Source organism: Arvicanthis niloticus, chromosome 8 (assembly GCF_011762505.2).
Source record: "Arvicanthis niloticus isolate mArvNil1 chromosome 8, mArvNil1.pat.X, whole genome shotgun sequence".
Taxonomy (NCBI): domain Eukaryota; kingdom Metazoa; phylum Chordata; class Mammalia; order Rodentia; family Muridae; genus Arvicanthis; species Arvicanthis niloticus.
This window is the reverse complement of record NC_047665.1, coordinates 23,762,368-23,775,585: the sequence shown is the minus strand read 5'-3', so window position 1 is coordinate 23,775,585 and position 13,218 is coordinate 23,762,368. Positions and strand designations below refer to the sequence as shown.

At 40.1% G+C, this 13,218-nt stretch overlaps 1 pseudogene; it reads left to right on the top strand.

The window, feature by feature from the left end:
* Nucleotides 1-11,804: 11,804 nt before the first annotated feature.
* LOC117713804 (small acidic protein pseudogene) lies at nt 11,805-12,059 on the top strand (annotated as a pseudogene).
* The last annotated feature ends 1,159 nt before the right edge of the window (nt 12,060-13,218 follow it).

Sequence of the window (13,218 nt, the reverse complement as noted above, 5' to 3'; positions counted from 1 at the left end):
TGAGCACATGGTCCTACAGATGTCCACTAAATGGACTCTAGGGATCAAATTAAGTCCCCCTGGTTGCTCAACAAGGTCCATAGTCACTGACTTAACCACTAAGGTTTTCAGGGTGATACTAACACAGTCTCTGAAACACAAGGGAATTTCTGCTTGACATTTGTGATTTGTGGTTTCTCTGTCTTTGATAATCTTCGTCCTACTTCTCTGTGAATTGAATAAAGATAACACGTCACAGATACAGATGTTAGAACCCAGTTCTTATCTACCATAGACTAACAGATGTTTTTTTTTTTCTGAGCCAAATATGAGTGATCATGTCCCAGAAGCACAGATTCAAGATGCTCACAATGACACTCTAACAAACTTTTCACAACTCCAGGATAGAATAGAGTCAGAAAGGCAAACATTATCCAAAATCATCAAGTAAATGTGCTGTGGTTCACAAGAGAGTCTGGCTCCTCACTGCAGAGGACATTGGCGCTGGATTTGGAAGAAACTGATGATTTGTTTATATCTTTACAAATATTTTAAAACTGAGAGTTTCAGCTGATGGTCAAAAGGATTGTTAGGTCAGGCACCAAGGTGGAAAACAGATGACCATCCGGAGCACTAGAGGTAGCCGAGGATAGTGTTCTGGCTCTACAGCACTCCATTTTTTTTTTACAGATAAAACATTCTAATCAATAAGTCCTGTGGGATCAGGAACACAGGTGTTCTAGGTCACAACTGTCACAGAAGCTCCACCACTTTGTGAAGACCTACAGCAATCCCATGACTTTTTCTTTCTGATTCTTCTATCTTCCTCTTGTGCATTCCTTTGATCTCATCAGATCTACCTGATGGGCACATCATGCTCCAAAGGCTCCTTCTGTGTGGGGCAGGGAAGGGATTCAAAGCCTGACTGTCTTACAGTCTGGAGGCTTATGCTCGGGTTTCGGGAAATTTGGTATCATTCCCTACACTATTAGATATGAAACTTTAGGACTCAACTTGTGTTTAGGATAAAGATTGACAGAGGGTGTTTGTCCATGATTCTTATTTAATGGCGATTGGAACTGTATCGTATGAATTCTGAAATATCCTACTAGACTCCTGGCAATGGTTAGTTCCACTAACAGTCCCTTCACTTGCTCCTCTTCTGTGTGCCTCCCAGTGATGTCACGACAGCTGCTACTTTACTTCTAGCTTTACATGTTTTTAAAGGAGTCCTGAGAAACACCCACTCCTTTTTCCCTTGGCAAACAGCTCTCTGACTTACAGAGAACAAAGAGTTGGGTAACTCCCCTGTGTGTTCCCCGCATGCACACACATGCCAAACCTCAACTTGCAGGACATTTGTACTCACTTATGAAACCGGCGAGTCACCGTGTCTGCAACTGTCACTTTTAAGTTATGTTTCAGCTGTGGTCTCGCTCCTACCTGGCTCAGTTTGTAATGGGAAAACCAGGCTTTGGGAATTTTATCTCATTCACTGCTTTTATTCTTTTCCTTAAGTACATAGTGCTGACTTGTTATTGTTTATGTTGTTTTGCATTTGGTCAGGGGGTGTAAGACAGAAACTTCCATGGGACAGGGAATAATGTAGCTCTTATATGTTATACTGATGTACATTAGTATTACAAGAAAATGTAACAATCACCAAGGGCCTCTCATAAGAAAACAGTGCAAGTTTGCACATTCATGGTGGATGAGAGCTTGCTAAAGGGTTTAGCAGGTGATGGTCACCTAATGGTAGACTTAAATTGTTTTGATGAAATATCTATCAAAGGAAACTCAAAGAATAAGTCTACCTCTTTATTGAGAATTTTTGTTCGTGTTTTGACTTTGTAGATTCTATTCATAAAACTATCTTTGGATTAAGATGGTTATCATAGGAAAATGAGGTTTAGTAACTTTGACTTTAATGGAGTCAGGAGTCCATTGTTAGTCATACCTCGGACAGATCTGAGCAGGGGTGAAGATTCACCCACCTGACCAATACCCAAGAGTGAGAGGCTGTTTTTGAAACACGTGGAACCTCAGCTGGCCCTTGTGTGAGGGTCTTGTTTCTAAGCAATCCAGAGACTAAGAATGTGTCAGCCCCTTCTTACTGCTACCAATCACCATCCCTGAAGAACAAGTGACGTCATCCCAATTGAACTGTCATTTTGTGAAATCTTGGAAGGATTATTTTTTACAACAGTTTTATGCAGCAGTGGCTGCTCTTGATTTCATTCTACAGTTAAAATAGAAATTGATTTGAACTCCTGATCCTCCTACCTTTACCTCCTAAATACTGAGATTATATGCCTGTTACTATGCCCAGTTTTGGAACAGATTTCCTTTGTTTTAATGTGTGTGTGTGTGTGTGTGTGTGTGTGTGTGTGTGTGTGTGTGTGTGTGTTTATGCTGGCTCAGAGGTTAACCTCCATGTAGGTTCTGGGATTAGCATAGATTGCCAAGTGTGACAGAAACTGTCTTAACCTGCTAGGCCATATTGCTAGCCCAGATTTGATTGTTTATAAGAGTGTGTGTGCATGTGTGTATATGTGTGAGTACTATGTATATGGGTATGCATGTGCTTATGTCTTTATTTCCATGCATGTAAATATGAGTCACATTGCCACAGCACATGTATGGAAGTGAGATAATAACCCTGAGTCTTCATCCTCATCATAGAGGCAGGGTCTTCTGTTGTACATATGACAGACATATGGTCCACAGCTTCCAGGGCTTCTCCTGACTTCACCTACATTTGTCACATTAGTGATGGCATTTCAAATGTTGCTACCTTGTGTGGCCCTACAGAGATTCTGGAGATCTGAACGCAAGTATTCATACCTGCATGGCAAATAATTTAACATCTTCCAAGAGGGAACAGAGTTGAAAGTTGCTTGAATCTGTGTTTCCTCATATTGCCATACTAGTTAGCTCCTGATAAATTTACGTTTCTTTGTTTTCAACTAGTTTGACATTATTCTAAGTCAATATAATATTGCATAGAAGTTTTTGATTTTGCTTCTGCTAGATTTGATGATTATTTTGATAATGTTATGAGATTGAACAGAGGGTGAAGAAAGAATTTTAATCTAGAAAAAAACTAGTCATTGAATATATTAATAGTTAGTATTAGTAAATAATATACAGATATAAGAAATAGAAAAGCAGAACCTAATCAACAGATTCATTCATTAAATCCTTGGTGTTTAATGAATAAGTATGAGACATTTCTGCCCTCAAAAAGTTAGTGTCCTAATGAAGGGAGTGAAACAGTAAAGAAAGCCTGTTGCACATGCATATACGTATACAAATACATGCATGCATTATATATATATATATATATATATATATATATATATATACTACATCCATGGTGACTGGTAATACAGAGTAATTAAAAGAGATAAGATGGCACACAGGGTATAGGAGACACAAAGATATGGGAACTGGGATCTTTCTTGGAGATTAAAGAGATGGCATGTCAGTGGAGTGATAATCAAGCTATGTGAGGATCTTCAAGACAACTCCCCATGCATAGACACCCAGTGGCTACAATGCACAGAGATCTCTGTGGTCTGTAGAACTCTGTAACAGATGGAAGAAGAGGCAAGCCATTGTCTCCATTCATATTTCATTGCTCCATTGCTGTAGCTGAGTGGCACAGTTGAGAAACTTGTAAACAATAGAAGGCTTTTGTCTAATTGTTCTGGAGGTTGAGAAGTATAAAAGCACGGTGCTGGCTTCTGGTGAGGGACTTATCCTAGATGATGACATAGTTTTACACCAGGCATACGTGTATAACACGAAGAATCACTCTGGCACAAGCAGTTAATTTGTTCAACGTATCATGTCTTAAAATTTTACCTTTGAGTGCTTTCTATGACAATACATTTTCATCACAAGTTCTTTCTTTGTGGGTGGAGGTGAGTTATTCCAAATATAGAAGCACAGAGTTTATGGAGGACTGAACAGCTCCCACTCACAGGGTCTGTTGTTTGATCCATGGTAGGATTCCAGAGCAGAAGACTAAGGAATTTCATTGACCTTAAAAGAATACATGTGCCAGGCAGTAGTGGCACACGCCTTTGATCCCAGCACTTGGGAGGCAGAGGCAGGCGGATTTCTGAGTTTGAGGCCAGCCTGGTCTACAGGCTGAGTTCCAGGACAGCCAAGGCTAACAGAGAAACCCTGTCTGGAAAAACTGAAAAAAAAAAAAGAATTCATGTATATGTTAGTGAAAAAATAAATCTCACAGAAGAGTTAGCTTCTTTTTTCTCAGTGACTAACTAGACTACCTTGTATATTTTTGTGTATGATAGAGATGTGGGAAGCAGGTGCATGTAAGAAGCAAGTCTATGATATATATCCTCCAAGCATTTAATGAATTAGCTTAAAATTCCTATAACACCTATTTCTTAGGAGTCTAGTGTAACAAGTAAAAATCTGTCAACTTTTCTGTAGTAAAACATGAAAAATCTTTAATGGGATAGATAAAGGGGAGAAAATGGTAGCTTGTGAATTTAGGTTGCTTTCTTACCAAGTGAATGGTAGTGATAGTGGCACATGTTGGCAATAGGAATGCATGCATGAGGGCTTCCATGTTCTCATTCCGAGAATGTGGATTGGACAGACAGGGTTTAGTTAACTCACTTTTGTTTCACTGTAGTCTGAAACTCAGGTGTGGTTTCTGGCTTGTCTAGCCTTTCTTTTCTTTTCTTGGTATTGGGACTTGGGGTTCATAGGCCACATGTTTTTCTTCACAATCCCAACTAAAGCCCTTTCCTCCGATTATTATCCCATGAAGGACTTAAAATTCTTATGAAAGCCATCAACTTTAATCAACATGTGACAGAGATTCTGTGGTATAAGAACCCACTAGACTTTAACAGAAGCTAGAACATTTAGCCCACTTCCAAAAGGTGTGTCTAGCTTGCAGCACCTGGCAGGAAGTTGGATAGTTTAATCTCCACCCCTGCTTCCACTGCTCTGAGGAGCAAACCCCTGAGGCTGAAAGTCAAATAAACTCCTATTGTTCATCATCTTTCCATTCAACCTCAAAATAACCTAGTCAGAGGTGTCTGGATGTTGGAGGTCGATGGCAAAGGGAACAGATGACTGTTCTGTTTGTACAAACTTATACCAGTATGGACCAAACCCCAAATAGACCCTTGCTTTGAACATAAACAGTATACATGTAGTTTTTGTTCTGATGTTTTAGCTGTTATCCAACTGTGTCACAATTCTGTAACTAGAACCAGCTTAGAATTTTTTAAAATCTTTTTCTAGGATTTCCTTCACCGACTCACCAGGAAAAAAAAAAATCAATCTGAGAGTAGAAACTGGGAAAAGGAAGTCTTCAGAAACTGTATACTCAACAAAGGGTTTGTGGCCCCAGGGACCATTGAGTAGCTGATGATCCAGCTCCCTCTTGTAAACTCATCAAGAGCCTAGAGAGGCTTCATCATTCTCATTAGATAAGAGACACACATCAGGCTTACTCAGGCCATATTGGGTCCAACAAATTTTGGGGGGTGGGGTTGTGTGTCCAGGCAACTGCTACATGATCCTCGTGGTCCTGATCTCTACAATTGCCTTGGCCTCTGACCAGTGAGAAGTTAGCTTCTTTTTTCTCAGTGACCAACTAGACTACCTTGCATATTTTTGTATATGATAGAGATGTGGAAAGCAGTTTGTTGCCCAGAAAATTATCATCCCTCCTCCAGTTCCTTACTGCATATCTTCCTCTGTTTTCTGTAGATAGAAAGGGTGTAGAGATATTATCTTTTTCAGGTTCATCATAGTCAGCATATCGATTAAGGGATAGGAAAATCAATTTCTGATGGAATAGATAGTGCGATGTTCAGCTATCTATAGAAAAGGATGATGGATTTTGATAGGATTATGAAATGTTTTGGCCTCTTGTTACACATAGATGAGAACAAAAAACTCTGTATGTGCTTATACATCTGTGTGTGTGTGTGTGTGTGTGTGTGTGTGTGTGTGTGTGTGTGTAAGTATGTATGTAGAGAAAATGATTTAGTAAGAAAAATTTCCACTCAGGTCATATTGCTACATGTCCCCTTCTCAGATCACTGTGAGGAAGGATGATGGGCCTGAGTGTCTACAGTAGTTACCTCAGACTTATTCAACTTCTCCTTTGGATTAATCAGAATGTTTGGTAAGAAGAAATTTGATTAGTAGGATGTATTCACCAGACTGCACTGGGAGGTTAGTTTTCTATTCTGTAGACAATGCTGATTTCTCGGGTTTCACTCTGCTTGAGCAATTGTGACTCTGGGATTCAGGATTCATTCTTGGGGTCCTTATTCTCATTGATGAAAGAATTCAAGAATGGACTCAAACAGAAGCCCAAGGGCAATTATATCAGCCTAAAAAAAAACAACAAAACAACAAACAAACAAACAGACAGACAAACACCCTCTTGGACAGTCAAGCTATAAACTTCAAGAGCTGGCCAGAAGAGACTAGAAGAGAAATTACATTATATTGAACAGTTTGGGACGGTAGATAGACTAACAAAGCTGTACAGACATTTTCCAATAGGCTATTACACTAGGCTGGAGGCTGGAGTAGTAAAAGTATACTATCTCAATAAAGGACTAATTAATTATTCCACCTATCTCATTATCATGGCTCAAAGGAACCTACCTCCCTAGAGGGGGTCTTTTGGTCAAGTGATTGACCCACCCAACTGGAATGTTCGGTGGCTTCCAGGCCAGACATTCTCTTAATCTGGGGAGTTTTTCTACTCTAACAGTGAGCCTTTCACAACAAGTACATTGCTTGAAAGACTAAAGCACTTGTCTAATTTGCAATAGAATTAAATAAAAATTTTCCTCCATTACCTACCAAAAATAAGATATATAGCATACATTATAAACAAATCTTCTGATATTAAGATTATTTCCCATATGCTACAATTACTGACTATATTTTATTTTTATGCTAGTATAAATGCTAATAACCAAATGTAGAGTGGCTTAAATAACAAAAGAGTTATTTATATCCAGGTATATAAGCTAAAAGACCAACAGAGACGACTTCTCTCCCAACCTGGTTTGCACATGGTTCTTCTCTCTGGGTACATCTAAGTCTTAATCTTACCTTCTAATAAAGACTGCTTCTAAAAGAAAATGCCTTCATTAGATTACCTTCTAATAAGTTTAGCTTAAGTCTGAACACAACAACCTCATTTTAGCCCAGTTACCTCAATAAAGACCCTATTATCTTCCAATAAAGTTCCATGATGAAGTCTTCGAGGTTAAACATGTGGACTTGCTTGGGTGTCATCCAACTCAGCAAATAGCACTGGATAAAATAAATTATGCTTCAAGGTTAAGGAATTATTTATTCTCTGTTACCTAAGGCTTTTAAACAAACTGCTATGAATTTCTATGAGGTCTCCTAAGTATGTGTCCCTTCAGGGTGATATACAGTGCTTTTTAAAGAGTGGATACAACAGCGATTTATGAGTTCTAGTGACACTCCCAAAATTCTTACATGAAGTGAAGAGTGAGCTGTACAAGTCATCCTAATGTCTTCAACGCTGAGTCTTTTTTTGTAATTAAAACGAGAGAAGCAGCAATATGTGGCTGGAGTAAGAAGAAGTGGTATACAAAGAGGTAAGGTCTGGGTGGCAGAGGTACTGTCAAAGAGCAAACGTCAGTTTTAGACACCTTAGACCAGGCATGATGTGGCAAGCACACCTGTAATCCTAGCCCACAGGAGACAGGTAGAGGAAAACCACGATTTCAGTGTTATCTTCTGCTGTAGAGTGTGCTTGGAGTTCAGCCTGGGACATGGTAAACATTGGCTGAAAAGATAAACCAGCAAAAGTTCTATAAAACCAGGTCAAATGAAGCTCACCATTTATAAGGAAAGGAAACTAACCCTATAGACGATGCTCAGGTTAGTGTTTTGTCAAAGTCACACAAGCTAGAGTGTTCTGGGAAGAGGGAGCTCAACTGAGAAAATGCCTCCATTGAATCACCTGTGAGCAAGTTGTTGTGTGTGTTTTTTTAATTAATAATAGATGTTGGAGGGCCCAGCCCTTCCATGAACAGGTGATCTTGTTTGGAATAAGAAAGCAGGTTAAATAAGCCATGAGGAGCGAGCAAGCCACTGAGCAGCATGCCTCCATGGTTTCTGCTTCAGTTCCTTCCTTCAGGTCATCACCTTCATTTTCTATCTTAAGATCCCCCTGTGGTGGATTGATACCTGGAGGTATAAGCTGAAATAAACCCTTTTCTTTCCAAGTTGCCTTTCGTCGTGGTATTTATCCAAACCATAGAGACCCTAACAGGGAGATAGAACAGTTTTTCACTTCCCAGGTAACAGTAGAAACAAAGCCAGAATAGAAGTTCTAAGATACACCTTTGTCCTCCCCCATTCAGATTTTCTGTACTTTCTCTATGGCTTCCCTAGCACCTGCCTACTGTAATACAATTTTCTTCTCTTTTCTTAAAGATTTATTTATTTATTTAATGTATATGAGTACATCTTTGCTTTCTTCAAACATACCAGAAGAGGGCATCAGATCCCATTACAGATGGTTGTGAGCCACCATGTGGTTGCTGGGAATTGAACTCAGGACCTCTGAAAGAGCAGTCAGTGCTCTTAACCACTGAGCTATCTCTCCAGCCCCAGAATTTTCACAGAAGTATATATTTCAGAACTTTTTTTGACATTAAGGTTTTGTTCTGATTTTTAAATTTAATTGAAATTTTACATTTATTTTTAAATACCATGTTTGTGTATTATGTTGACATCATTTCCTCTTCCTCTCACCATGCTGTCTTGTGCTCCCTCAAAATTATGTCACCTTTTCTTTAATTATTGTTATTATACACATACACGGAGATATAAATATGTAAAAGCACTCTTCTGAGTCCATTTAATGTTACTTGCATGTGTTTCTGTTTTTAGGGCTTGGGGCTTGACATTGGATAACCAGTTAGGGAGCTCACTCCTAGAGAAGACTAAGCCGTCCTCTCTCAGCAGTCATTGGTTGCCAGTAGCTTTTGATCCAGGTGTGGGGCTTTGTAAGATTTCTCCCACCCACACTGGTGTGTTAGCTAGTATTGTCATTGTCTGGATCTTGTTTAGGCCAGCTGTGTTGTTACTATTTCATGGACATACTTTCCAGTCATAGACACCAGACAATCTTGCAACAGATGTCTTGACTTTTACAACCTTCTTCCTCCTTTACTGTGATGTTCCTCTAGACTTAGGTGTAGAGATCCTGTTCCTGATGTTTTGTTGGAGACAATGTCTCACTATGTGGCCCTGGCTGGCATGCAACTACCGAGGTAGACAAGTTAGCCACCAAGTCACAGAGATTCACCAATCTGTTGAGTGCTGGAATTAAAGGTTAAGGCAGCATGCACAGCTATTTAAGAGACTTACACAAAGTGTAAACCTGACTCTAAATGTAGACTCGTTTATATGAAAATGTCCTTTTCTTTTGGCTGTGATGAATATGTTCAATATTATTTATAAAGTTGTTCCATAAAGCTGAGCATAGTGGAGCAGACCTGCAATTCCATACTTAGAAAGCAAAGGTAGGAGGGTCGTTCAAGTTTGAGGGCAGCCTGGTCTACTTAGTAAGTAGGTAAGCAAGCAAGCAAGCAAGCAAGCAAGCAAGCAAACAAGCAAACAGGAGTCTGAGGAGATGGCTCCATGGTTAAAAATGGATACTGCTAGGGCAGAAGTCTCAAGTTCATTTCCCAGCATCAGGTGGAGCAGTTCATGATCACTTGTAACCCCAGCTCCAGGGATTCAGTGTTCTCTTTTGACCTATGTGGGTATCTGCACACAGGTACACATTTTTACTCTTTTCAAGACATATATACTCATAAGTAAATAAAATAAAAAATATAAATAAAACCAAGTCAACAATCACAAAAATCAATCAAATAAAACTCCAAACCAATCAAACCAAAACAAAATTTACATATTCTTCATCGAATAAAGTACAATAGTGATGGGGCTTAAAACAGAAAATTCTCTCTCTCTCTCTCTCTCTCTCTCTCTCTCTCTCTGTGTGTGTGTGTGTGTGTGTGTGTGTGTGTGTGTGTGCATGCACCTGTGCATGTGTGCAGCTTTAAACCATTCAGTGCATATGTAACTCCATCGGTTCTAAATTGAATGGCTAGCCACATCCATAGATGCTATCAAACCACTGAGGTGAACTTACCTGTGAAAAGATGAACTGCCTATACAAGTCACCATCAGTAGTTGTAAGGAAGAAAATTACAAAATCACAGGGAAAGTTTCCTCTCTTTCTATTTTGAACAAACATTTAAGGCCAAGTGTGTACTGTCTGCTTCACTGATATCTTCTATGCTTTGTGGGAACTTTTTCAAAAAAGAAAAATGATCCAAAATCAGAAAAAAAAAAAAAAGGTAAGGAAAGAACACTTACAGTGTCAAAATGGTGTATTGATAGACAGACGGAGAAATGGTCACCTCCTCAAGAGAGGACAATTCAAGGTTGAATCCATGAAAAGTTGTCTCAAATTAAAATCAAGGGTGGAAAAGGACTGCTTAGTGTCTATCTTGTGGCGAGGTAATATTCTTTTATTACATAGTGTTCATTTTTATCTTTATATGATCTGAAATGACGGCGTTTATCATAAGCATTCCATTCATTTTGTAAACTGTCTTGCATCTATTAAATACCTGTGAGATGCCAGCCTTCTACCCCTATTGTTTCCAGTTGAAAAGATGAGCTGAATTTGAGCCCGTTTGCTGAATAAAACATCATACAATCAACAGGATGATTTTCATTCCTTAGCGTTTCTCCCTGAGGAAGGCACTTACCCTAAGAACTATGTTGTCTGATGACAAGTAGGAGCCTTCCTGACTTTGATAGCGTCCGACGCACTGAGTCGCCTAATTTGCATCTCTCTACTAAATGGTTTTAATTAATTTTGCATTGTGCTTACTGACTAGTTTTAATTAGCAGTTAAATCAGCTCAGTTAACGAAAAAAATGAAGGTGTTTATATGAATGCAAATCACAGTGAGTTCTCAGGGCACAAGTTGCAAACTTGTTCCAAACCATTGAGGTGGAATTCCTTCAGGCTTTGTTAAAAAATATTTAATATAAGAATATATAAAAGTATTTCTTAGGTTATTTTCCTCTTACTAAAATATGGGCCGTTCTGATTCATACACTGCTCTGTTCTGGTCTGTACCAAGGCATGTTTTGGGACTAGGTCAAAGACAGACACAGAACATAGGAATTTTAGAAATGGCTTGGACACTTCTGGGGCTTTTTGGAGCTTCCTTAGTGAACTAGTCTGGGGTAGCCAGGACACAGAGGTGCTGAAAACTTCTACACAAATACAAAATGCAACTTTGTTGTGGTTCCTTGGTTCCTTGGTGATTTCCAGGTTCAAGGAACAATGGAAAAAGAATAAGGTGTTGGGAGTGACGACTGTGGCAGAGAAGGCCCGGAGGGGCTCTCCTTCTTGGGGTGGCAATGCTTGGTCCCGCGGCTGGGTGAGGGCTGCTAGTGTTGCGTTTGGCATATCCCTGTTGGGATTTCAGCTATGACGAGTGCTGCCTGGGAGTCTCACCCACACGGGGTGAAACGTTCAGCCATCCCCCACCCCCATGATGATCTTGGATCTAGCAATTGGGAGGCAGCAGACGAGCAATGAAGAAAGAAAACAAAAGTTCTTGAGACTTTTGGGTGCAGGAAAGAAAGAACACACTGGTCGTCTTGTTATAGATCACAAATCAACAACTCACTTCGGAACAGGTTAATGAAGAGCTGGAGTCTCGGTACCAGCTGAGCATGGACAGCAAACTGTCAGGACGGTACCAGGGGCACTGCGGGCTCGGCTTCAGTGAGGTAGAAGATGATGAGGGAGAAGGTAATGTGGCTGGAGATGACGATGAGGATGACTCTGCTGAAGCTGAGAGTCCAGATGACTCGGACAGTGATTCTGAGTCTGAGAAGGAGGAGTCTGCGGAAGAGCTTCATGCTTCTGAGCATCCTGATGACACAGAAGACCCGATGAGCAAAAACAGATGCAAAGAGCAATTATAAGATGATGTTTTGTCAAGTCCAGTGGCTCACTGTATTAAAGGTAAACCTTATTGTTATAATGCGAAGTGGAGGACTGTATAGAGCTCAGACCTTTGTATTATAATTTTTAAAGAAGGCCCTTTTAAATAACTACAAAGAATGTCTGCTTTCAAATGCTGTGGGCTACATTTCTTCGGGCATGACTATAATCATCTTTGTAAAGAGTCAGAGTTGTATAAAATGAAAAATAAATATTGTACTCAGCTTCCTCTCATATTAGCATCACCTGCCCTCTTCCACCGGTTGCTCCTGTAGGTGCATTATGGGGGACGCTTGCTTTGTCTGTGGTAGCTCTTTCACCGTCATCTTTTGGTTCGTTGCTATTTTTCTCTTATGTAATTCATTTGATACTGTGATGTATTCCCTTGATTATACTTTGTTAAAGTAGACCTGTCCATCATGGATTTGGCTGCCAGCAGCCACGCTGCAGACCATCGTTGACAGTCCATGCTTGTTTAGTCTCTGCTCTCAGACCACAGCAAGCACAGGACACTGGTGTGTGGAAGTGCCCTGTCACATCATTCAAAGGTTGCAAACCCAAAATGTCTTTATATAATTTGATTTCACTGTATGGTAAAGTTTTGATAACATTTGGCCAGTTTTTAACAGAAAAAATTATTTCTCTGCTCATTTAGTCTTGTGCATTTAGAAATATGTAAGACTGGATTTTTTTAAGGTACTATGTGACCAAGGTTCATTTTTTTTCCTCCTAGGGTCTAAATAAAGAAAAAGCATTTTCCCATTAAAGAGAAAAAAGAATAAGGTGTTGGGATGAGGTGGAAACAAAGGGAGAGGTGGAAAGAGGAGGAGGAGGAATAGGAAGAGAAGGAGGAGGGGGGAAAAGGAGAAGGAGGGGGGAAAAGGAGGAGGAGGGGGGAAAAGGAGGAGGAGGGGGAGGGCCTTGGAAGCAGGAGACAAAATTCTCAATTATCCTGGACCCCTGAGACCTTCCAGACACCAAGACACCAACCAGGCAGCATACATCAGCTGATATGAGGCCCCTGACACATATACAGGAGTGGACTGCCGGGTCTGGCCACAGTGAGAGAAGATGCACCTAACCCTCAAGAGACTTGAGACCCCCAAGGAGTGGGAGTGGGAGTGGGAATGGGAGTGGGAG